Raw genomic sequence first — 25,911 nt, forward strand, 5'->3', positions numbered from 1 at the left:
CAGTATCATCTTCAATCCCTTGGCACCAGTGCCATACCTGAGCCTGACCACAGAAGCAAACACAACCCTCCCAGGATCACTGGGGACATCACTTGATGAGCAAGGAAGGGAACAACACACCAAGCCTCTCACATCAGCTCATGGACCCCAAAATGCCAATTCACTGCTTCCTTGAGCATGCAAGTTGGGTTTTTTCCCCTCTTACATAAAGCATTTGGGAAATGTACTTTGTTATGTGTTAGAATTAGCTATGCCATGCACAGAAAGCAAAGATGGAGAGGAAATGTTACAACATGCCCCCTTCTAACACAAACTGGAGTCAAAAGAAGTGGATCTTGTCATCACCGACTCCTCAGAAAGCAACTTTGCCCAAGGCTGTTACTTTCAGATGAACATTAGGATGTATAGGAAAGAAAACAGAATAACAGGAGATTAATGTCAAATATGACTATTATAAGTTATGTGAAATTATAAAGTGGTGCAGTGTCTTTTGGATCTTGTTCAACAGAGAAGGAGATCATAAAGTAGAGAAGAGATGAGCAGGTCTTTGCCTCATGGTGACAGGGGAGAAGGGAGGAGACACAGCAATGGAATGGGTTTGATTTAGTTAGGAGACTGACACTAAACACAGAAGAAACAAACTCAATAAGGAACAATCTAGAGAAGACATCTCAACCTCTGTGCTTCCTACCACGTGTCCAGAAAAGCCAATGGGAAATCTCCCACAAAAAAAATGAAGGCAGGGAAATTCTCAAGAGGTAAGTGAAATCTTTTGAGTAATTCAACTGTAGAAAAGGTTGTAGAGCAAAGGAACTCAAGCACCCAAAGGCACAGGGAAGTACATAACAAGACCAGCCAAAGTTGTTATAACTAAGTTGTAACACAAATACTTAAGCCAGCCTTAATGATTAACCATCAGGAGAAACCGAGGGAGAAATTATCACCAATATGCACGTCAGGACATTACTTCCCTCTTCTCTTAGGCACACTATTACTGGTCAGCATCCAAAAGAGAGATTCTTGAGCTAAATGAAGCTGGTGTCTCACTAGGCAATTCCTAGACTACTTCTAATTAAAAGCACCATTAAGTGTTCAGAGAACCAGATGCCAAGCCATGTCAAAAGTCCCACCATTGAACCTGCTCCAATTACACTGCACTATAGAGACACAGCACATCCTTAAATGGATACAATCTTATAGGAAGCTTTTTCTTACAATCTTAAGATCCTTTGAGATGCTCTTGACTTTATCTTTTTGTTTAGAAAATGACAGACTGCCCCTAGTTACCTGAAGCAAGCTTCAGATGGGATAAGTGGCAAACAGAAGAAGAAAGCCCATTGGGGAAGCCAATTAAAAGAACCTGAGAAGTAATTTAAAACTATTTACATAGAGAAACAATCCCTTCTTCCCTATTTCACACTGTTTTGAGGAGGGAAGGGTCATCTTTTGGGCTCCCTTTTCCAATGCTTTCCTGTACAGTCAAATCATGGAATCATAGAACCATTTTGGCTGGAAGAGCCCTTTAAGCCCATGGGGTGCAGCCTCTGTCCCAGCCCCATCACCCACCAGCCCATTGCCCTCAGTGGAACATCCACTTGGCTCTGAAACCCCTCCAGGGATGGTGACTCCAGCAGCTCCCTGGGCAGCTGTTCCAATGCCTGACAACCCTTTCAGCAAAGCAATTCCTCTTCAGATCCAGCCTGAACATCCCCTGGGGCAACTTGAGGCCATTTCCTCCTGTTCTATCTCTTGTTATTAGGAAGAACAGACCAACCCCCAACTGACTGCAGCTTCCTTTCAGGTAGTTGTAGAGAGTGAGAAGGTCTCCCCTCAGCCTTCTTTTCTCCAGGCTCAGCAGCCCCAGATCCCTCAGCCCTTCCACATCTGAGATGTGCTCCAAATCCTTTCCTAGCTTGGTAGCCCAGCCTCTGGATCATCTCCAGCACCTCAATGTCCTTCTTGTAGAGAGGGACCCAAAACTGGACACAGTATTGGAGGTGCAGCCTCACCAAAGCCGAGTCCAGGGCAATGATCATCTCCCTGCTCCTGCTGACAACACTGCTCCTGATCCAGGCCAGGATGCCCTTGGCCTTCTTGCCCACCTGGGCACACTGATGGCTCATGTTCAGCTGCTGCCAACCAACACTCCCAAGTCCCTCTGTGCCTGGCAGCTTTCCAGCCACTCCTCCTGTAGCACTGCTGGGGTTTGTTGTGGCCCAAGTGCAGCACCCAGCCCTTGGCCTTATTGAAACTCATGGCATTGGCCTTGGCCCAGCCATCCAGCCTGTGTAGATCTCTCTGTAAAACTTCCCTACCCTCAAGCAGATCAGAACTTCCATCCAGCTTGGTGTCATCTGCAAACTCACTAAAGGTGCTTGCTGTACCTTCTTGTAGCTGCAAGACCAGTTCATCCATTCTTGGAAAAGTCTTTTACAAACAATGTAAAAGGGTAATTAAGAACCATGCAAAAGGCTCTTGTACAACCTGGTCCAGGTAAAAGAAGCCCTTAAATATCTTTTGGATTAAGACATTGATCATGCTTTCCACCTCTGCATTTAAAAGAAAGTCCAAACTACAACTCAACTCAGAAACAGCCATCGTGTAAGAATCTAAAAATATCATCATCTAAACACAGGAAGGTCAAAAAATAAATTCTTAACTGCCTTCTGAACATAACACAGCAAGCAAGTCTATTCTTAAGCACACACCAAGGCCACTGAATTTGGGAAAAAAAAGACAGATGGGAGAATATGTAGGAGAATATGTTCCCTGAATACCTCCACAAATAGGCTACCAAAAGTCAAGAGAGTTGCTGTTGTCACAAGGGATGCAGAAGTCACAGGAGATGCATTTCTTGACATTCCCCACCAGATGTTCTGCAGCAGAGAGAGAAGTCTTTTAGCATGGCATTGCTTCCAGACACTTACCCTCTACTTTTTCCATATTTGCAAACAAAATGGCCAGCCTCTCATGGTCATGGAGTGACAGATGCCACTTTCTCAGCCTTTCCCAGCAACACAGTGATGATCACCACAAAGAATTAGAGCCATGCAAGAAGCATCATAGGTCTACACTGACTTTCCTGTTTACTAGACTCATTCTCCTTCCCTTTCAGCTGCTCCTGGAACTGTTGGCCAGCCTCAGACAAATTGAAGAGGAAAAACAAAGAAAGAACTCTAAAACATAATTACCACCCTTACAGTTGAGTGAAATATTAAGGGCTGAATCAAGGAAAGAGAGACCAGTGACCAGCAGTGTGGAGAAGTAAATCAAAACACAACACTTGCAGCAACTACATGTGGGTTATCTACGAGTAAACAAATGGGCAACCACCCACTTATGATTTACTTTGTGGTTGGTGTAACAACTAGAGAGGGCAAGTGGCAGAAGATGTGTGAGGACAGAAAAAGCACATCTGTAGGAAACTAAGCCCCTTCTACTTGGTCTGAAGCACATTAGAGCATGGACAGCAGATGGAGATCTTCCTTCTGAGGCTTTTATTTTAGACATGTCTTTGGTGACATCCTGGTTGGTGATCCCACCAACAGCAAGGCCAATCTCAGTGGTGCAGCCAACAGTAGTGTAGCCAGTCACTACTGCTCCAGCCTCAAAATCATTTCAGCAACCTGGATTTCCTCACATATTCATAGTCTGGTATGAACCAGAGGATCAGTATACTGCTGCCCAAAACCCTCCCATGAGGAGCTGATGTTTCACAACCTCAAGACTCCATTCTTGCTCCCCAAACATACATTGCCCAACCAGCAAATTGCACAGTGTGCTTCCAGCATCCACCGTGCTCTGGCATCCACTCATACTACTCTCCCATTTGTTCAAGAGATTGAGATTTAAGTAGAGCAGGGAACCATCAGAAAAGTGTACTTGAGTTAAAACAATGACCTGATTATTTGTCACTTTGCTCCAAAAACTACATCTACATCCTTCATTGCATGCATTTGCTTTTCTGTTTTGCCACCTAACACACAGTCTTGTTTGCAGTCAAGTCAGAGCCAAATTGATGAATGCCAACACAGCTGGATCTCAACAGCCTTTCCACTAAACTGCAGCATAAAAATTAAGGGAGTGCCAGAGATTACTAAGAAAAATACAGCAACACACCTGTAGGTTTCCAATCAAAAGTCATCTCGTGGAGATGGAAGCAATTCCAGGTGCAGAGGAAGCATACAAAGGCAAGCACATGAGTTTGCATTAGTCCAGCTTCTAACAAAGTCACAGCTGCCTTTATTGCAATAACCTTAAATGGCATTTCCAGTTGTGAGATGGGAAAAATATCAGCTGACATAAGCTCCTCTGCCTACAGTCCCAGCAAATGTAGGCTGAAGATCTATCCAAGGCATATGGAAAGAATGAAAAACCCTAAAAATCCATTCTTCTTTCTTTTCCACACATGGAGCCAGCTAAAGCAGCCCATGTTCTCTCGTTTCTACCCCCAGCATTTATCACCATCCCCAATTCTGAAAGCAAACTCCAAGTGATAATGCATGATCCTCCAACAAAACTAAACTGAGATGGATGGAGGGTGAGAGGTATAATTTCAGACAGTTTCTATTGCTCATGGTGCCAGAACCCTGCATTCAGGCTGCAAGAAAGGTCACTGGTAAATGGAAGCAAGCAGAAGGTAATAGAAACGTTTACAAACAACATCTCAACAGAAAAAAGGGAGCTAATTTGGGCATTCAGGGAAAAGAGCAACCACAGAGCAAGACTGGGTATGCAAGAGCCTCTCACCCCAGGCATGAGCTTCATCTTCAGAGGCCCAGAACATCCTGTGATGAAGCACATGAGATCTGTATTAGTGCCATCAATAGTAGCACTCAGTGTGACAGGAACCTCCTCCTTGGCAACGCCATACATACCCACACAAAGAACAGTTTGGAGTCATCTCCCATTTCCCAGCTGGCTCATTCCTTTCAGCACAGAAGTCTCAGTAGCCAGGATCTCTCTTCAGCAAAGTGCACAGGATTGCAGTCCTGAGGTAGCTAGACTTAAACATTCAGCCTTTTTGCAAATGTTACAGGAGACAAGGACTGTAGAGTTCACTTTTTTTTCCCCTCTGAACACTATCACTGAATGCAAACAGTTTCTCAAGTAAAGGAGAAACTATGTGGTATTGTAGGCATAACAATATGGAGGGGTCTGCATTGCATGTCACTGTGGAATCAGAATACCAGGTTGGGAGGGACCTCAAGGATCATCCTGCCCAACCTTTCTTGGCAAATGCATGGTCTACACAAGATGGCCCAGCACCCTGTGCACCCAAACCAGCAGACAACTGACACACAGCACTTTGTCATTGACTTCATGGGCAAAACCCCAGTTGGGAGCTTCATGCTGAGGCCAAAGGAGACAACAGGCAAATATGAACACACTCAACCTAAGGAGGACAGGCTGAATCTCATTGTACCTTCCTTTCTTACTTTGGACCATCCACATAGACACAAACAACTCAGGATCTCCAACACAAAGGTGGTCACCCTGAACTCACAGGAGCACTGCTTTGCATAATCAGGTTCCTTGACATTACCATGTCTTTGGTTTCATTTTAGGGGAAGACAGGGAAGACATCAAGTATCTTGAATATCAGTCAATTCAGTTATTTTGGATCAGGAAGGCTAAAGAAAATGCTCTAAATGTTCAACTTCTGGAACAGTACCTTGAAAGATGGCACGCTTCCTTTCAACTGAAGAGTCTCCAAGTCCACTACAGTGGGTTTGCCTGGGCCAGGTTTTGGTAGCAGGGGGCTACAGGGGTGGCTTCTTTAAACAAAGAGCTGCCAGAAGCTTCCCCTGTAGCTGACAGGGCTAATGCCAGTCAGTTCTGAGAGGGACCCAGAGCTGACCAAGATCTGGCCAGTTAGTGGCTGAGGTAACACCTCTGTGATTAACAGATTGGAGAAGGGGAAGAAGTTACTGCACAGCTGCAAAACTGCAGCAGCAACAGGGAGTGAGAAGGTGAGAACAACATCTCTGCACACAAGGTCAGTGGAGAAGGATGGGAGGAGGTGCTCAAGCACTGGAAGAAAGATTCCCCTGTGCCCTGTGGTGCAGCCCATGGTGAGGCAGCTGTGCCCCTGCAGCCCATGGAGGTCACAGGAGAGCAGAGACACACTCACAGCCCGTGGAGGAGCCCACACTGGAGTGGGTGGATGCCTGAAGGAGGCTGTGACTCTGTGGGAAGCTCACTCTGGAATAAATTTCAAGCCTAATCTATGTCACAATTTGTTCTCCAAAGCATCCTCCCAAGTACCAGAGAGGCAGCAAGGAGCATACATGGGTAAACCTAGACCTGGGTGTGGGCTAACTGGTTGGATGATACCAGAAAAATATAGGTAATAGCTAAATTTTAGTGTTTCCCTTGAGGACCTTGAGCTATTAAGTCCTTATGTGCTTCATGAACACATTCATTGCTGGTTGGGTAGAGGAGAAAAGCCCAAATCAGTGAAGTGTACTCTTTTCTCTCATGTGATTAACTCAACCAAGCTACTAAAGTGGAAGAGGCAGAAGACAGTGACAGGAGAAAGCCTCAAAGGAAGTAAGAGACTTCAGACCAAAGTAATTACACCTCTGAAAACAACTTAATAGCTCTCATCTGTTCTCACTTTCACACCCATGCCTCCAACAGTGTATTTGTATTTCATTTTCTGGTTCACCAAGTAGAAAAAATAACCCATTCCTCAGGTTTCCAGCTTGGTTAGGACTCAGCTGAACACTCAGACCTGTCACTGAAGGTTTCAGGTGCTCCTAGTTCTGTTTTACACTGACCATGTAAGCAAAGCATAAGTAATGGAGGCTTTGCATCCCACATCACAGACAATGGCACTGCCTAGAAGAAAGCATCTTCCACTCTACCACACCAACCAAGGTCCCACCGCACCCTGATGGCTGGCACTCACCTTCTTCAGGTGGGGATGCAAGTAAGATTAATTAAACCCAAGCAAGAGCAGCAAGCCACCTTTTTGAGTTTAGACTACATCTCATCTGCTCAAAACCAAAGTCACTTCTTTTCTCTTTGGTAGGGTTTCATTTTGAATGAATCAGGCTTTTGAACTGGCTCACCACGCAGGCACCAGTACACCAACGCCAAAGTGTTTGGCTAGGGCTCAAGTCCATAGATCCACTTAAAAGAGAGTGGAGCCCATTTTATTGGCTTAAAATGATGCAAAAAGGCATCTTTGGGCTACAGCTCTATGATGCATTAGCTCTGACAAGGGAGATAACTCAAGACCTCCCCACACTGCTCCTTTCCCAGCCCACACCACGGCTGCCTGTCCTCACCCTCGCTAATACAGCAGCCGCCAGCTCACGCTGTAAATCACATCAATGAAACATTCAGTTAAAAATAACAGCCAAAAACTCCCCCATTGCAGGAGAGCCTTTAGTATTACAAATGATGAAAGCACGTTTCCAAAAAAAAGCCATCTGAGTTGAGAGTGATTTCTGAGAAGGTGGCAAAACACCAGCACCAAGCCCAGCCAACAGAACAAGGGCGTTGCTGGGTCACCAGAATAACTCTGATAGTGGGAAACTGGGTCTTAATACCCCTAGGTAGCAGATACCTACATCAAAGATGTTGCTTGGCTCCTGGACCTGTGTGGTGACACTGCAGGAGCAACACATTCAGAGGACACAGTCATCCTCTGCTTGCTAGCTAGCTCTTGGGCATCTCCTTGCTAGCTAGTCCTTGGGCATCTCCTTGCTCTAACTCTATCTAAGCACTCATTAAACAAATAACCAGCTGTTTCCATTCTACAGTCCAGGTGGATGTCGCCACACCTACATCAGACCAGTGTTTCACCCACAGCAGCCTGGTCCCTCAGTAAGTGGATCTGCAACAGGCAGACTCACTGCAGCATCTCGCCTCCCATCTCATTCACTCCATATTAATCCCCTTACTCCTGTATTTTTACCCCAGGAGACAGCAAGGTAAAATATTCATCAGGTTAAACACAAAAACCTACAGCTCTAGACAGCTGTTCAGGACAGAGGAGCTGCTGTTCCACAGTTCTCTGATATACTACAGCAGTATAACACTTTCTTTGCAATAAAAGTACAGAATGAGCATCTAAGGATAAGCCTTTCTAAACCAGCCATTTCTAAGTGACTTTAGGTCTCAGAACAAGCTCTTTTAGCTTACTTCTCACTTTTTTTCCTTTTTTGTTTTTTTCAGAGGTTGTTTTTTCTCAAACTCAACATTAACTAAGAGGGACTCAAAAATATATTGAAACTGCACTCTTAGGACATGGCACACAACGTATTTCAACTTCCAAACTACAAAAAGCTTGATTTCAATCAGGGGTTTTGCTTACTTGAGGCATTCATGTGACTTCCAGGTATTTTAACTCAATTGCATGGAAAAATTCACCAGCATGAGAAGGTGCCAACAACCCCACAGCTGCACCTCCACAGTCTTCCCAAGCTCCAGAGGACTTTTCAAAGGCATCTCTGTGGCATATCACACTTCTTCAGAACCTTCTGCCCTGAAACACCCTTGCTGTGGGCTGGCTTTTGCTTTCAGCCTCCTTACAAACTACAACAGAAGAGGTTCCAAAGAAACACAAGGAGAAATTTGTTCCCTGTTGAGGTGAGGGAGCACTGGCAGGGGCTGCCCAGATGGACTGTGGAGTCTCCTCTGGAGACATTCAAACCCAGCTGGATGAGTTCCTGTGTGCCCTGCTCTAGGTGCTGCTGCTCTGGCAGGGGGGTTGCACTGGATGAGCTTTTGAGGTCCCTTCCAACCCTTAACATTCTGGGATTCTGTGACCAGCTCTTGATGTCAATCACCATCTCCTTGCTTCCTTTTACTCTCCAATAAATTTGAAGGTATCCAAATCAGGAACTAACCCTCTTGTCTTGCACTTACACAGATTCCAGCTCACAATACCTATATGCCACAGCAATACTCAGACTCAGTGATTTCCACCTGTACTTTCAACAGCAGGACATATATTTGTGTGGCTCTGTCTACATGCAGCAAGGAGGCTTCTGATGAGGTATTCAAGCTCAGTCCTTTCTCCACCATTCTCATGGCTTCCTGACACACACCTCCACCAAGCTCCTGCTTTAGTCCATCATGAAGGGATACAGCTCATAATTTCAGGGAGAGCTTTCAGACACCATCTCTCAGATGACTCTTCAAGACTATCTCCAGTTAAGTCCAGAAATGTTCAGTATTGAAAGGGCAAACCACTGAGGTGTGCATTAACACATCTCAGCCACAACAAATCCAAAACGAGAGCTGATACACACTATTTTATCTGACCTTTGACTACAAGCAGTGGCACAGGCTGCCCAGGGGGGTTGTGGAGTCTCCTTCCTTGGAGGTCTTTAAGACCCACTTGGACATGTTCCTATGCGACCTGATCTAGGTGAACCTTCTTCTGCAGGGGGGTTGGACTAGATGAACTCTAAAGGTCCCTTCCAACCCCTACCATTCTATGATACAAGCGAGACAAACCAAGGTGATTCCTATCCATACATATTCCCAACTCAGCCAGCATACAGCAGCTCAGACTTCAAACCTCGAGGGCAAATGTACAACAGCATCAAACCTCCAAAGTTGTTTCACCTTAAATAGACAGAGGGGAGGTGCTGACGCTGACTGACGTAATGGTTTATTGTTCACACAATCTGTGTTCAGTTGCCAGCCTTCAATAAACTCTGTAATGTTGTATTGAGTATCTAGGAGAATTAAAAGACAAGGCACAGTCATCTCACCTGCCTGCAAAGCCCTGCAAAACGCACAGGAAAGGCTCTTGGTTTAGTGGGGTGTTGTTCTACTTCATCCTAGCACAGAAACAAATGAGTTTGCAGCATTTTAACTTTTAACCTTCAAGTAGATGAGTTTTTTCTTCATAAATCACATATGTAAAAAGATACAACCATTATAATCAAGGTGGAAAGAAACTGGCACAGCATTTATCACTGCAACAGTTTGGGAGTCATCCTGAACCAGTTCATACCATTGATCAAGGCATTTCTTTGCATCAGCCTGCTGCAGGAGGCAGATAAAACACAGCTGCACCGTGGGCATGAAATGTGTTTAGATACATAAATCTTAGCAAAGTGCCTTCTCATTTTGAGGCAAAACTGGAAAGAGCTACACATTGCATTAAATATTTTCTTCTCTGCCCTCTTCTCAAGCGCCTGAAAGATCAAATGAAGTGCTTTTGCATACAACAGGCAAGGAGCACTTCCCATCAATAAATAAATAAATAAATGATGAAGCCACTCTTTGCTTTTAATATGATTCCTAAAGAAAACAAGCCTAACGACTTAAAGGATCCCACAGTGAAAAAGAATCACCCACTTACGAGGTAACAAAGCAGATTTCTCAAATCTTAATGTCCCCTGCAAAATTTTAAGCACTCATAAACAAATATTAGCAACATGCTGCAGCAAGCTGATTAGTTCCTCCTGCCCTCACATAGGAATACATGCAGCTCCCTCCCTTCCACTTACATACATGTTTGCTGTTTCTATCACTTCTCTAACGGCAAAGAAATCAAAATCAAACTATAAGCAATCATGCTGTGGCTTTTAACACCTTTTTTCCCTCGTGGAAGGTCTTGCTGTCCTGCATACCAGCAACCTCTTTGTCCAGCTACGCTGCAACATCTGGAAGCATCAGTATGAGATCTCTGCTTGCTGACCAATAATGTGACTGATGACCAAAGCCTCAGCACAGAGAGATCATCATTGAGTTCAACTGGTCTCCCAGTTACCAGCCATAATGGGAACTGAGGGGGAGGGGAGAGAGATTAACCCACCAGCAAACTCAAGACCTACTTCTCCTTCAGATTGCTCTATATGGACTTAATGATCTCCAACCAAAATGATTCTATATCCTGTGGTCACAAGGCAAGGAAAGAACTCTTCTCAACAAAAGTCCAACTTGATAGTTTCTAAGGGAGAATTTCTTTACTATGAGGACGGTGAAACACTGGAGTGGGTTGCCCAGAGAGGTGGTAGATAACCCATTCCTGGAAACATTCAAGGTCAGCTTGGACAGGGCTCTGAGCAACCTGATCTAGTTGAAGACATCCCTGTTTATTGCAGGGAAGTTGGACAAGATGACTTTCAAAGGTCCCTTCCAATCCAAACAACTCTAAGGTTCTATCATTCGTAGTTTTCTAGAGAGCAGCAAACCATTACATCATGATGTCAAGACGAACCCAGAAGACCTTTGCAAGCTGTGCTGTTGGACAGCAATTTGGTGGAATTATGTCTCTTCCCTCCCACAGCACCGGTGAAGCACTTCAGAGCTTTTCTGTTTTGCCCAGCCAATGCCAAGATGCTGGGCTGACTTCCAGAAACACAGTCTGGAAAGGAAATCTCAGCTCCAGGCAAAGCAACGATAGGGGACACTCATAGAATTGTTTAGGTTGGAAAAGGCCTTCAAGACCAAGTCCAACCGTTACCTCAGCACTGCCACATCCACCACTAAACCATGTCCCTCAGCACCACATCTACATGGCTTTGGAAGCCCTCCAGAGGTGATGACTCCACCATTTCCATGGGCAGCCTGTGCCACAGCTTGACAAACTTTTCAGGAAAGAAATTTCTCCTAATCTCCAATCTCAACCTCCCCTGGGGCAACATGAACTCATTTTCTCTTGGCTTATCACTCATTACTTGGGATGAGACCGTTCCCCATCTTAACACAACCTCCTGTGAGGGAGTTGCAGAGAGAGCTCCTGTCTGCCCTCAGGCTCCTCTTCTCCAGGCTCAACACCCCCATTCCCTCAGCTGCTCCTCACAGCACTTGTGCTCCAGCCCCTTCCCCAGCTCAGTGCCCGGCTCTGGCCCCGCTGCAGCCCCTCAGTGTCCCTGTGGCAGGGAGTGAGGGGCCCAGCACTGAGCACAGCCCTGGAGCTGCGGCCCCTCAGTGTCCCTGTGGCAGGGAGTGAGGGGCCCAGCACTGAGCACAGCCCTGGAGCTGCGGCCCCTCAGTGTCCCTGTGGCAGGGAGTGAGGGGCCCAGCCCTGAGCACAGCCCTGGAGCTGCAGCCCCTCAGTGTCCCTGTGGCAGGGAGTGAGGGGCCCAGCACTGAGCACAGCCCTGGAGCTGCAGCCCCTCAGTGTCCCTGTGGCAGGGAGTGAGGGGCCCAGCACCGAGCACAGCCCTGGAGCTGCAGCCCCTCAGTGTCCCTGTGGCAGGGAGTGAGGGGCCCAGCACCGAGCACAGCCCTGGAGCTGCAGCCCCTCAGTGTCCCTGTGGCAGGGAGTGAGGGGCCTAGCGCCGAGCACAGCCCTGGAGCTGCAGCCCCTCAGTGTCCCTGTGGCAGGGAGTGAGGGGCCTAGCGCCGAGCACAGCCCTGGAGCTGCAGCCCCTCAGTGTCCCTGTGGCAGGGAGTGAGGGGCCCAGCACCGAGCACAGCCCTGGAGCTGCAGCCCCTCAGTGTCCCTGTGGCAGGGAGTGAGGGGCCCAGCACTGAGCACAGCCCTGGAGCTGCAGCCTCCCCAGGGCCCAGCACAGGGGGACAATCCCTGCCCTGCTGCTGCCACCCCACTGCTGAGCCCAGCCAAGATGCCACTGGCCTTCTTGCCCTCTTGGGCACAACAAAAAAAGCCAACAACAACAGAAAACACCCAAAAAAAACCAATACAAGAAAGCCAACAAATAAAAACAAAAGCTAGGAGGCAAATCATTCATAAAGGCCACACACAGTGCCCATCCTCTACCTGAACTAAGTTGAAGGTTATTGGTTTAATCAGAATCACCACAAAAAGGAAAGTTAGGGTCATAAGTACAAGATTTATCTTGAGTAAACATAATAGGTTTCTTGGTAAGGCATTTTCACTTAAAAAAAGAAAAAACCCCAATGGGTTGCAGTTTGTCAACTGGCCAGTAAGGGGAGTCGGTGCCTAGAGCTTTGAGCCAACCACCTATACGCAGTTTTGGGTGGAGAAAACTCAAATAAACAATCCTGTCGTAGTGACAATGAGAAAATGACTGTCAGGAGATTCTAGAGGGAGATGGACAGGGAGCATCACGTCCAGAAAAGTAACTCACCTACTACAGTAGAGAAAAGGAAAAAAAAGCATGTTTTTGCTTGGAAATATCTTGGATTTGATGAAGAGCAGGTGATACAGAGCACTTGGAAGAAGAAAGACAAACGAAATCATGTTAAGATGTAGCTTGAGATAAGAAAATAAGTGTTAAATCTCAATGCATTTCTGAGCACAATATCCTGATGGGAGCATGTTTCACAGAAAAGACTTGGGCCAGTTCATCTGGTGGCCTTGAAGGAGACAGCTGGGAAGGTACCAGATACCTGGAAGAAGACTTCAGAAGACAAACTAATCATATGTTTTACCACTGTGTCCCAGCACTAGAAACAAACCAGTGATCAAATGCCAATAAAGATTTCCTAAAGAAGAAGCAAACGATCAAATCCATTTGCAAGGAGTAGGATTTAATCATATTATACATATTATATAGTACCTAAAGAAAAATGCCAGCAGTGGGAACTCATTAAGCATTGCATTGGGAACAGCAGCAAAATCATTGTTACCCTCTATAGCCATGCTGGGCTCGTCAACAGCAACAGGGCTGCCACCAGCTAAGGGTCCATGGGGAGGTGCACTCAACCGCTTCCCTTCCCTCTTTCACGTTAATCTCATTAACCTCATATTTACTCTGTTGTTGGTGATTACTCAGGATGTTAATGGGCATACTTTCTGCATGCTATTTGCTGAATGTTACAAACCTGTTTAGCTCTGTGTACAAAACAGGGCTGGAACATGCCAATGCTCCCCATGCTATGGGAAACTGAGGTAGAGAAATCAAATCCTTTTTAAGGGCTTGGTTTCAAAGACCATGTTTTCTGGATCAAAAGTACAAGATAACCAATTGATTCAGATAAATATATAAACCCCTTCATTTCTTCTAATTACAGAATGCTTTGTGAAGTATTCTATAAAGAAGAAACAGACACCAAACCAAGAATTCCCAAGAAAAGATTTATTTCCTACTATTAAGTTGGAGTACATTAAACAACTGTTCTAGCCACGGTACAAATTACAGTTAATGGTAATCCAGGTGGGAAAAGCAGATGTAGTTTAAGAAAACTATTTCTGCTGATATAAAAACCCCATAGGATTTACAAATACAGTCCATTATGCCTTGAAAAATGAAACCATCACTGACCATCTGTTCCTAGCAGAGAGCACCCATTAACACCCGCTTTGGCCAGAAAGCTCAACTCAACTTATGGCAGCGTGAGTGTGGGCCATCCCAGAGCTTAATGAGCCAGACAAGTCAGGCAAGATCACCTGTCAGAGGAAGAATTTGGATGGAGATCACTCAATATTAAGCAGGGAAACCACTGCAAGAGCAGAAAATGACATCCAGAGAACACCTGCAAGCTCTGAGCCTGTAGTCTTCCTAAACATCTACTGTGGAGGTTGAGAATACAAAGAAGTAGTCTCATATCCAACAAGTTGAAGGGATAAAGATCAAAACAACCAAAAAAAAAGATTGTGAAACAGGAAGAATTGTCAAAGAAAGGAAAAAAAGCAAAAAAACCCCACATCATGTCATCCACAATTTTATTCCCTCGTGTTTTGGAGCCACTTGTTCAGCAGTAGGTAGCAACAGCCCAGTGGACCCAAGGCCTGTCTCAGCAGAATCATCTCTGTTCAGGGAAGGGGAAAAAAACAATGAAAAGCAGAACTGAAAAGTTCATCTAAATTTTTATCTGCTCTGTTTTCCCTGGCCTGAAGCACAGGCATTCCCAAGACAGAGGTTGTAGCTGTATCTTTAGATTCAGCTGCCTTTGGGTGTTTTCACACCCTGTGAATCTATTAAAGAAAACAATATATATATATATATTAAGCAAGCTTTGCTTTTGGCCTACACAATATCTCTTGACAATGTAACACACACACACAAAAACCCCCACTCTTCCCCTTTAATTTCAGAGTGTGAGCATCAGGGGATGCCCAGTGAGATACAGCAAGTCATTTTCTGCAATTTGTGATTTCACATAACTGTCATTTCTCCCTGCTTAATGATCTCATATTTCAAGTCTTAGTTAAGCAGGATCTGTCAGTATTTTTCCTACATTTCCTACAATAAGAAAGGCCACACAACAAAAAGGGTGGCTGAGCTAGAAGCACACAACTGAGGCAATCAAGTGGACCCAGCACTGGAAGAGGTATCAGCACAGAAGAGCAAAACCTTTGTATGGTTTTATAACAGCAGCCAAACTGTTGTCAGGAGAGGGAAAAATCATTATGGCATTTTAATAATTGATTGTTAACTAAAAACACATAGAAAGATGTAAAAATTACTTTGGGGAGGATTATTCATCCAAGAGTGCCTGTGCACATGCTTGTGTATAGAGCAATAGGCAGAGAGCACCTGTTTATATAGACAGATGCACAACTGAGTGTTTTAGAACAGCATCCATAAAGACAGGACAGCTCAGACACATCCTTAACTAGTCTCCGAGGTTGATAAACCCATTTCCCACACACATACACTTTAACAACTGAATTATTTTGTCCCAGTCTTGGAAACTAATGCTTCAGAAATAATTTAACATGGTTTTAAACCAGTTTATTACATTTGAATATGGAATAAAACAGAAAACAAGGAAAAGAATGGCTTAGGCAACTCTAGTAGAGGCTCTTTCACACTGGGTAAAGTTAAGGATGTAGAAGTATTACATTGTTTTTGTAGTAATCCTTCCTCAAAGAAAGTATTTTTATTGAGCTGCTGAAAATTTTGGCTGGTGGGTTTGTTTTAAGCAGGAGGAGAATTATCATGCAGGGCTCAAAGTTTTCTTCTCCCTCCTTATGAAGGGATGGTGGAGAAAGCCACATCACATGAGATGACACTGTGGCTGGAGAGAGCAGCAAAAGGTTCATAGAATGGTAGGGTTGGAAGGGACCTTTAGAGGTGCTGAAGAAGCTCCTGCCCTGAGTTTTCATTCCTTTAGAAAAAAACCCACACAATCACCCTTTCTTCTTATTTGATCAACACAATCAACACCTTCAAAACCCAACAACAGAAGCTCCAACACGTGAAAAAAATTAATCATTAAGAGCCTTTAAGATAGAGTATCTGGCACTGGCTTTCAAAGACAAGGTAAATAAGTAAGACCTTTACATTTTAAGATGTTGCTCAGCAACACCTTGTCATACTACATCACACAACACTTCTTTCTCGTTATTTCTCTGACTAAAGGTCAAAATCCACCTTCCCAAGAGACAAGCCTTCCTATAGACAGAGCCATGGAACTCCCACATCCTCAGGAATAATCCACTTGTGCATCCTGGAGACCTTCCACATATCAAGACACGCTGTAATTTCTCAAGGAGGCAGACTTCCTTCTCTGTTGTCACTTCACAGTGACACACAAAGCACGTGCATTGTCACCACAGAGGTGTAAGGTTCCTTGAACAAGTCTTATTCCTCCTGGAACACATCTAAGGAGGTGTCAGTATGAAGTAGCACTGTCTACTGATTCACAGGTCCATGGTGGCAACTACACAGTAAGTCTATGTATTAATATTTAACAGTCTCAAGAGTGCATACCATGTCCCAGTGCTATTAGATGTCCCAGTAAGTGAAAGAGGCAGAGGATCCCTCCAGCACTGCCATCACAGACCCAAGAAAGTCACTCCTTGATCACCTGTATGACTTTCTGTGTGCTACCAAGTTCCCATAGTTCATAAAAGGAGTAAAACTGAGTGAGTTAGTGTGCAATACTGGCAGTTAATGAATATCATCTGATCAACTACTCCTTCCATCTCTACAAACAAACAAACAAACTAATATTTGTGTGATTTAGTGCAACTTCAGGTGGGGAGAAGTCATCAGAAACCTTGTCTAAAGCAATCTCACATGTAACAATCCTGCTCCAAATGTAAGCAGCATTATTTATCCAGCACACAGAGTCCAGCACTGAAATCTCAAGATGCTGATGGCTCCCAAGGTAAGAGCTTCCATCACCTTCACACGGCCTTGGGTCAAGCGTTTTTAAACTGCCTGTACACACAAGAATCAGTACTCATCTTCACTCCTCAGAACAAGCTAAGCCATCACACATCCCCCTCTGCCAACTGGGGAGTCAGGCCCTTCAGCACAGAAACCTGGCAGCCCAGCTTTACAGAAGTATCCAATATTATGCCCATTTCTCAGAGCACTCCATGGTGCAGGCAGCCCTGGGAGGATGGAAACCAACACTGACATTATCAACACGCACCACGTTGCGCATGCGACTTCTCCTTATCCTCCCACCCTTCCCATCCCACAGATCTATCTGTTTTCTTCTCCAGCTCTTATCTTGTCAGGCAGTTTCTCCCCAGCAAAGTCTCCCCTTCTGCTGGACACCATACTGCGATGCAAGAGGGACACGATCTCAAGTTGGCATCAGTAGGAATGACCCTGTTATAGGGAGGAATTAATGATAACTCTGCCTAATTGCAGGGGTTTTGGAGGCTTTTTTTTAAGCCATCATGTATATAACTCACATGATGTCAGTACAGGAATATCACACTAAAGATCTGGAATGCAAGGGGTGGGTTTTCCTCGTTTCTATGGTTATAAGCAATTTTAATGACCAACCTAAATAAAAAAAGCTGGGAGAGAGAGAGAAAGTAGGAAGGAGTGAGGTAGGCGTTTAATTTTGATTGACAAGACACAGCGTAACTAGTTAAGATCTGTCAAATGCCTGCATGGCAGACAGAATTAGTCTAAATGCACAGCTTTGCAGAAATGTTTCTTACACAGGGAGATCAGAGTTCAGCATTCCAGTTTCCCCACACAAAGTAGGTGATAACTACCAAATGAGACAAGGTAAGGACAGAACAAAAAGACATGGTTTTAGTTATTTGGAAGGTTTTCAAATGTTCACATGCTACAATATCTTCACTTTTGTCCCTGTTCAATAGATATTTATATATACAGACATATCTTTATATATATATAAAAGGAAAGCATCCCCAAGATTGTTAACTACCACAACAATTGGAAGGCATCGCCTTGGAATCACATCTGCATCACATTAAACGTTGTATAAATACAGAGTAAGGAGATGATTCTTGTGTTAAAGACCTTAAAATAGGAGACTGAGTGCAGCCAGATTCAAACCTAGATTAGGAAACATCAGAGAATGCAGAGGCAAACTGGAGACAGAAACATCATCATGACAGTCTGCTGTGACGTTCCACAAAGATATTCCATCCTAAAAACCCAAGGTTTGGGGGAAATTAAGAGCAACCCTACCAATGTTCATGGGTGACATTATCAAGAGGGAAGAAGTACAGAGCAACAGAGACTTGGGAGCATTTCAGAGTACAGAGATTCATGATCTTGAAGGGAAAAGTCAACAACTCAACGAGGCATAAGGCAGCGCAAGTAGGGCTCTGGAAGATAAAACCAGCAGCTTGTGCTTAATGCCATAGAGATGCAGGATACAGCAAAGGATAGTCAGAAGATTGATTGAATGCCTGATCCAAGCCAGGAAGGTGTTTTTCTTTTACTTGCTCAGCACTGTCAAGGAGGACACAGTGATCTTCACAGGGCTACACATTCATGAGACCACCACTTTCTGAGTTTCTGTGTACTTGCTTTTCATGTTTTTAAGGGCTCTGCTATTTTATCAAATGCTGTTTGACTTTTAAGGAGGGAAAATCTAGGCAAGAGAGGATGGGGTTACAAAGGAGGGAAGTCAACAGCTTCTGAGATGCCTGCCAACAGGATCTGCACCTAAACCATGCCGTTCTGGCAGAGAAAACCCTCCAACTTTTAAATATCAAAGTCTTACGTTGTTGGAATGTATAATTAAAGTAAAAGGACACAAGTGAACCAAAAGCTGATCAACATAAAACACTATCAAATTCAGGAGCACATGTTCCTACAAAGTCTCAGCCACCTGGTCCTTCCATACTACATTGAAAGAAAAATCCTCTACCATTTCTTTTCCAAGTGAAGAGCATCCATCTCCAGCCTTTAGACGGCACAGACTGGTACCAACCCCAAAGAGATTAAATTAAGAAACAAACCAACCCAACCCCAAAACTCACAAGAAGTTGCCTCATTTACTGCCAGTTTCCAATCCTACAGCTACATATTTATTGTGATCCAAACTTCTCTTTCCCCCAGCCATGCCCAGGATTCATAATGAAAATACCTACAAATTAGTATTTCTTAAAGAGTCACAGTACTCGCTCCTCAAGAACTGGAACAAATGGAAGGACTCAAATCCACCTCATAGGTGGTCACCTCACTGGGGTAAGCCCACTGAGCTCTGCCTCTTAAAACTCTCAATTTGCAAGTAATTAAACTAAACCTCTATGAAATCTATTCATTATACAAAACATGGAAGGTTTGGACACAGATTGCTCAATTTCAACCAAAGCTTTCAACTGTTCTCTTAAGGAGGCAACCAAGACTTCTAAAAAGCTAACATCAATGTGATGTACAATGAGGAAAACCAAGCTCCAGGGCACATTCTCCCACCATTCTGTTGGGCACATTGACCTCACTCAAGTCTAACCGTGGCCCATCACGGACTTTTACACCCCATCAAACCAACACAGCTCAGGTCTGATTAAGTCCTTGAGACTTCCAGCCTTCCTGATTGATTACTGTGAATGCTGTAATGATCCACAGGCAAAAATATTTGGTCAATTCTGTCCAGAAAACATCTACTGAATTAAACTCACACTCAGCACACAGGAACTGCTAAGTGACTGTAGTTATAACCTGTGGTGGCTTTTTTCTCCATGGGGAGAACAGTCCTTCAGGGACAGACTGCTCCAGCCTGAGTCCTTCACAGGGTCACAAGTCCTGACAGCAAACCTGCTCTGGCCTGGGTCCCACTCTCCCCACAGACTCCCAGGTCCTGCCAGGAACTTGCTCCAGGGTGAGCTTCCCACGGAGTCACAGCCTCCTTCAGGCATCCACCCGCTCCAGCGTGGGCTCCTCCATGGGCTGTGAGTGTGTCTCTGCTCCCCTGTCACCTCCATGGGCTGCAGGGGCACAGCTGCCTCACCATGGGCTGCAGCACAGGGGAATCTTTCTTCCAGTGCCTGGGCACCTCCTCCCCTCCTTCTGCACTGATCTTGGTGTCTGCAGAGGTGTTCTCACATTCCCACTCCCTGTTGCCGCTGCAGTTTAGCAGCTGTGCAGTAACTTCTTCCCCACAAGTCAAATAAGGTTCAAAAGCAGGAACACTGGAATATTATGCAAGAGTGGGTAAGAAATGAAGATATGCCAGTGCAGAAGGTACTGCCAAGAGGCTAAAACTGCCACCTGCTTTTCAGTCCTCAAATATTAAATAGGGCAAGTTCTGCTGAGTCCAGGGAGGGAGCAGAATCTCCCTCTCTGGACGTTATCCAAGCCTGCCTGGACACATTCCTGCGATCTAGGCAGTCCTGCTTTAGCAGGGGGGTTGGATCAGATGATCTTTAGAGGTCCCCTTCCAACCCCTACTATTCTGTGATTCTGTCATGTAACAGCTTTTCCCTCAGTGCTCCTCAGCCTTACTGACACAGGATAACTGATACACTGGAAGCCTGTGCTGCCATTCAGGAGGATCTCAACTAGCTTGATAAATGGACAGACTGGACACTCACAAAGGTTATTAAGCATTGGAACGGGCTGCCCAGGGAGGGGGTGGAGTCCCCATGCCTGGAGATATTCAAGGGACATGTAGGTGAAGGGCTGAGGGATGTGGTTTAGTGATGGGTTTGGCAGTGTGAGGTGAGTGGTTGGACTCGATGATCTTAAAGCTCTTTTCCAACTATAATGATTCTGTGGCTCTAAAGGACAGGTGTCAACAAGATGGGGCCAGTGTTTGTTGTGTGGTTGTCAGTGGCAGGACAAGGGGTAACAGGCACAGGCTGGCACACAGGCAGTGCCCCTGGCACAGGAGGAGCAAGTCCTTTGGTGCTGAGGTGAGGGAGCCCTGGCCCAGGCTGCCCAGGGAGGGTGTGGAGGCTCCTTCTCGGAAGGTTTCCAAACCCACCTGGACATGTTCCTGTGCCCCCTGATCAAAGAGAACCTGCTTTAGCAGGGTGTTGGACTGGATGAGCTCCAGAGGGCCCTTCTAAGCCCGACCATTATGGGATTCTGTAGTTCTGTATCTGCTTTACCTACCTGAAAATTCACCACAGCTGTCCAGCTGCAGCTGATGAATACTACTGAGCCTGTGGGCAAAAGAAGAAATGGAATCTGTGACTTGTACTGATGGACACAGGAGCAGCTTGGACAGTCAGGAAGGAACCATCAAACCATTGCTTTGGTTCTCCAGTTTTACTGCTGTTTCCCTCCCAGCAGTGCCACCATGAACTCAGTAACCAGGAAAATAAACCAAAACAAACAAAAACTAGTCCCTCATCCAACTTTTATCCAATTTCCTACCAAAGGTTTCAAACAGTCAAGCTGCCTAGCACCAACTTGAAGATCAAAATCAAAGCAGCTTTGAGTCAAGCTCATTTAGTACCAGGCTGCCCAGAGGGGTTGTGCAATCTCCTTCCTTGGAGGTCTTCAAGACCTGTCTGGACATGTTCCTATGTGACCTGATCTAAGTGACCTTGCTTCTACAGGGGGGTTGCACTGGATGATCTCTGGAGGTCCCTTCCAACCCCTACCATTCTGTGATTCTGTGATAATGCCTCCAAACCTCCAGAACCCCATCTGCATCTATCAGAACCACCTCTTCCTCCACTCAGTGCCCAGGAACTACTTGCAAATGAAACACAACCAGATTTAAAGCTTCTGCAAGGCTGGAAATCCAAGTTACAGAGGTGACATTACATTTTGTTTTGCCAATGCTAACCTAATACCTTTTTAGAGGTGCACACACTTCACCCTGTTGGCTACCAACACTGAATTCCTAGCTCTGCTAAGCTGCAGAATAAATGAGCTGAGCGTGCCCTCTGGGCGAAATCCCTCGCTGTAATCTTTATTCAAACCACAGCGCTCCGGAGCCTTGCGTGCATTGCCAAAAGAAATCGCTCTGAGGTTTGCTCTTAAGATGGCAATTTGAATATCAACATTTTGCTGCAGAGCTTACCCAATGTCCCTGCTATTATTTTAATACTCAACTGTGGGCGGCCCCCCGAGCAGAGCACAGAAGCACACGCTAAAAATATTCCTGCCTTCCCCACCGGCTTTCGCACATGACCACAGCGAACGCCGCCTCGGATGCGAAACCAGGAGCTGTGGCATCAATCCACCTCTTGAAGGGAATGCAGAGGCTCCAAAAGGCTCAGAAAACCATGCTCAGAAGCTGAAAAGTGCCTCTGCACGGATGGAGGAAGGATGCACGCAGCAGATGGACCCCAGAGAGATGCGGCTTTGCGGTCAAGACAAGCAGGGGAGGCTTATCGAGGCACAAGTCATAGCTGGGAAAACACATTAAGAAGTAATAAAGCAGGTGAGGGAGGCACCACCCAGGACATGAATTTAAGATGATGCTGAAGAGAGGAATGGAAAGAAACCTCATGCACAGAACAGAAGTGATGCTGGGCGAGAGCAGCCTGATTCATGCTCCAGAAGGGATATCCCAGTCCCACTGGCAGCACTACATTGCTGAAAGCACCCAAAAAGAAGCATGGATTGCAGGTTATTGTGTGCCCACCTCCCCTCCACACAGCAAACCCCATCTATGAGGGTTTCTCTTGTAATTATTTTTGGCAAGGTGCAAACAGGTCTGGGAAATGAAACTGGAAATGAGAGACAGAGTTATTTATGAGATGCAGGGCGGGGAGCCAGCATCAGAGCCCGGTTACCCAAATCAGCAAGTGCAAGGTCACCCTCATCTGCTTAGGAAAGAAACTTTGCAAAGTGGTGTGCAGCCAGACAGGTAAAATAGAATCATAGAATGGTAGGGGTTGGAAGAGACCTTTAGAGCTCATCCAGTCCAACCCCCCTGCTCAAGCAGGGTCACCTAGATCAAGTTGAATAGGAACATGTCCAGGTGGGTCTTGAAGACCTCCAAGGAAGGAGCCTCCACAACCCCTCTGGGCAGCCTGTGCCAGGGCTCCCTCACCTGAACAGTGACAGAGTTTTTTCTTATGTTTAAGTGGAACTTTTTGTGTTCCAGCTTCATCCCATCACCCCTTGTCCTGTTGCTGGCTACTATAGAAAAGAGGGATGTCCCAACCCCCTGACACCCACCCTTTAGATATTTATAAATGTTAATAAGATCCCCCCTCAGTCTCCTCTTCTCCAGACTAAACAGCCCCAGGTCCCACAGCCTTTCCTCATAAGGAAGATGCTCCAGTCCTCTGATCATCTTGGTGGCCCTGCACTGGCCTCTCTCCAGCACTTCCCTGTCCCTCTTGAGCTGAGGAGCCCAGAACTGGACACAGGACTCCAGATGAGGCCTCACTAGGGCAGAGTAGAGAGGGAGAAGAACCTCCCTTGACCTGCTGCCCACACTCTTCTTGATGCATCCCAGGCTGCCATTGGCTTCTTGCCCACGAGGGCACATTGCTGGCTCATATTTAGCTTATTATCAATCAGGACTCAGTCTGCCCAGGAAGGCAAGTAATGGAAATGGAGCAGAATAAACCACCTATCACTATCATGAGGCCCACAGGCTTTGAGATGACGTGCACTGAGATGATGTCCACTCAGCCCTTAACTGGCCATGACAGCTACCTGCTGCTCTGGGCTATGCAAGAGTGACATCAGGTCCCCAAGTCTTCCTCCATCAAGGGTCTTGTAGAAGGAAGCAGATGAGGGGCTCCATCTGCATGTAACTGACTGATCAAGACCACCCACTGCCTTACTCTACCTGCTTCCAAGGAGTTTGATTATTGCCTCAACTCTGGAAGAACCACAGATTTTGAAAAGCAGTTTGTCTGCAAAGAGACAAGCTTTAGGTTCTTGCTCTTCCTTCAGCCAGCAGAGAAAAGCAGCACAAGCTGAACTCTCCCAGCAGCAGGATGTTGAAACCCAACGAGGCTGAAGAAGCCAACAGCATCTCCAGCCCATGAGGCAACTGCCAAGAAAAAAGCAAAAGCTCTGCCTGGTCTTACCAGGAACCAAAGGAAAAGGGATAGTCAAAGCCAAGAGGTGAAGGGAGGCAGGAGGTGAGCACCCTGGGGACAGGAGAACCTCCAGACTGCTTTTTGCACGCTGTGTATTCATTATCCAAACACCTCACAAACAGGACGAGGACCCACAGCCCTGTTTCCAGCTCTGGGATTCTGCTGCATTGCCACTCATTTAAAAAGGATGGCAAACAAAATGCATTAGGGAAGTAAGTGCACAAAGAGAGAAAAGCAAATCTATAGACCTCAGAGTCCATGGGACACCTCTACACACAAAAGGAAACAAGGATATGTCCAAGTAACATGCAAAGAGGAAAACTAAGCACAGCTTTGTTTCCACACACTGAGAAGAGGTTCTTTACAATTAGCCTGCAGGTATTTCCATGGAGGGAGAAAAAACAAAGCAAACTACATCATTTACATCTTTTCCATTGCCCTGTGTTTGGGCTAAAAAAGGGAGAAGCAACTCATCTGCCTGAAGCTCTAAAGATGATAATCAGGAAAATATCTGTAGTGAGACTGGCAGTCTCTCAAACTCAAGGGCAAGTCAGTCTCAGCATCCCGTTGTACTGAAATACTGCAGCACTGTTTGCACCAGTCTCTCAGGTGCATCTCCAAGGGATCAGTTTTGGCACTTGGCTGTGACAGCAATCCCCTCAGTTTTTAGGAAAAACAACCCACAGCTACAAACCTTCCCTGTGGTCCATGATCAATATTTCAGAGGGCTTTGGAAAGCATCTACTTTCAAAATAGAAGTGTCAAACAGCTTAGGACAGCGTTTCTGAGGCTTCAACACCCACATTTTACCACCCACTGCCACTAAATGGAAGCTGAGGTCCCTGACACTGAGAAATCCAGCAGTGGCCTTAACACAAGTGCCACCTATTTATTGTCACCTTATTTATCATTAAGAGAAGCAGTTCTTGATTCTTGACTTGACTCTTCACCATCACTACAAATCTAGAGAGCTTTGCAACCTCTACAAGATTTGTAAGAGGATGGTGAGCATTAAGAGGCTGGGCACACCACCTTGACCACAGCTACACATATTCACCATGGCCTGATCCTGCCCACATTGATCCCACTGCTCTGTCCACCAGTGGCTTCAGAAGAGAAAGGACAGAAGGATGCAATTAGTTAAAAAGCAAACACAAACCCAGAGCATAAAAGCAAACTAAACTATGCACTAATATTATATATGTGTGTGAATTGTATGTGGTCTTATGCTCTACCTATAGAAATTGTTATTTAATTATATAGATAGGTTTAAAGGTTTAACTTCCCATCCTTTTTTTCAGAGCATCCACTCCTGGTCACTACCTACAAGAGAATATTTGATGAGAATGACATTAGTGTCTCTCCAGCAGTCATAGTAAGAGGGCAGCTGGGCATGCAGCAGGCAGACAGAAGACATGGAAACATTGGGAAAGATAAATCCCATATCAAGTTCTTTAACAGAATGTTTAAATGGGTGTAAATCAGGTGGTTTAGAAATTAGGAGGCTCTCATGAGAGTTTAGAGAGATAAGAGTGTCACAAGGGATCAATCAATTGTTTTGTGGGGAGACAAAGCAAAAAGCTGTAGTAAGTCTTAGCTCTTGCTTCACAAGAAGGAAAAGCTGGAGATCAGCAGCTTTGACTAGAAGGATGGCAAAAGATGGAAGATGGTAAGAAACCAACGTAGATCAATCCACACCTCAGTGCACAGCACCTGGTCTCATATAGCCACATGACTTTTTAGCTGGGAACAAAAAACTGTAGTTCATTGGAGCCAAATTCAAGGTCCTGTACCTGGACGTGCTCAAGGGCAGGTTGGATGGGGCTTAGAGCAACCAGGTCTAGTGGAAGGTGTCCCTGCCCATGGCAGTAGATTGG

The 25,911-nt window shown here is 45.5% G+C and overlaps 1 protein-coding gene across 11 annotated transcripts in view; it reads right to left on the reverse strand.

The window, feature by feature from the left end:
* TSNARE1 (t-SNARE domain containing 1) overlaps nt 1–25,911 on the reverse strand; it is a 511,254-nt gene that overhangs the window by 475,689 nt on the left and 9,654 nt on the right. For 2 of the 11 annotated variants that reach the window (XM_061995186.1, XM_061995189.1), the window contains exon 2: nt 21,132–21,181. The exons of the other annotated variants lie outside the window; for them this stretch is intronic. The gene's annotated coding sequence lies outside the window, so the exon portion shown is untranslated. The remainder of the gene's footprint in view (nt 1–21,131; nt 21,182–25,911) is intronic. 11 annotated transcript variants of the gene reach the window in all.

This window comes from Colius striatus, chromosome 4 (assembly GCF_028858725.1).
Source record: "Colius striatus isolate bColStr4 chromosome 4, bColStr4.1.hap1, whole genome shotgun sequence".
In the NCBI taxonomy this organism is placed as follows: Eukaryota; Metazoa; Chordata; class Aves; order Coliiformes; family Coliidae; genus Colius; species Colius striatus.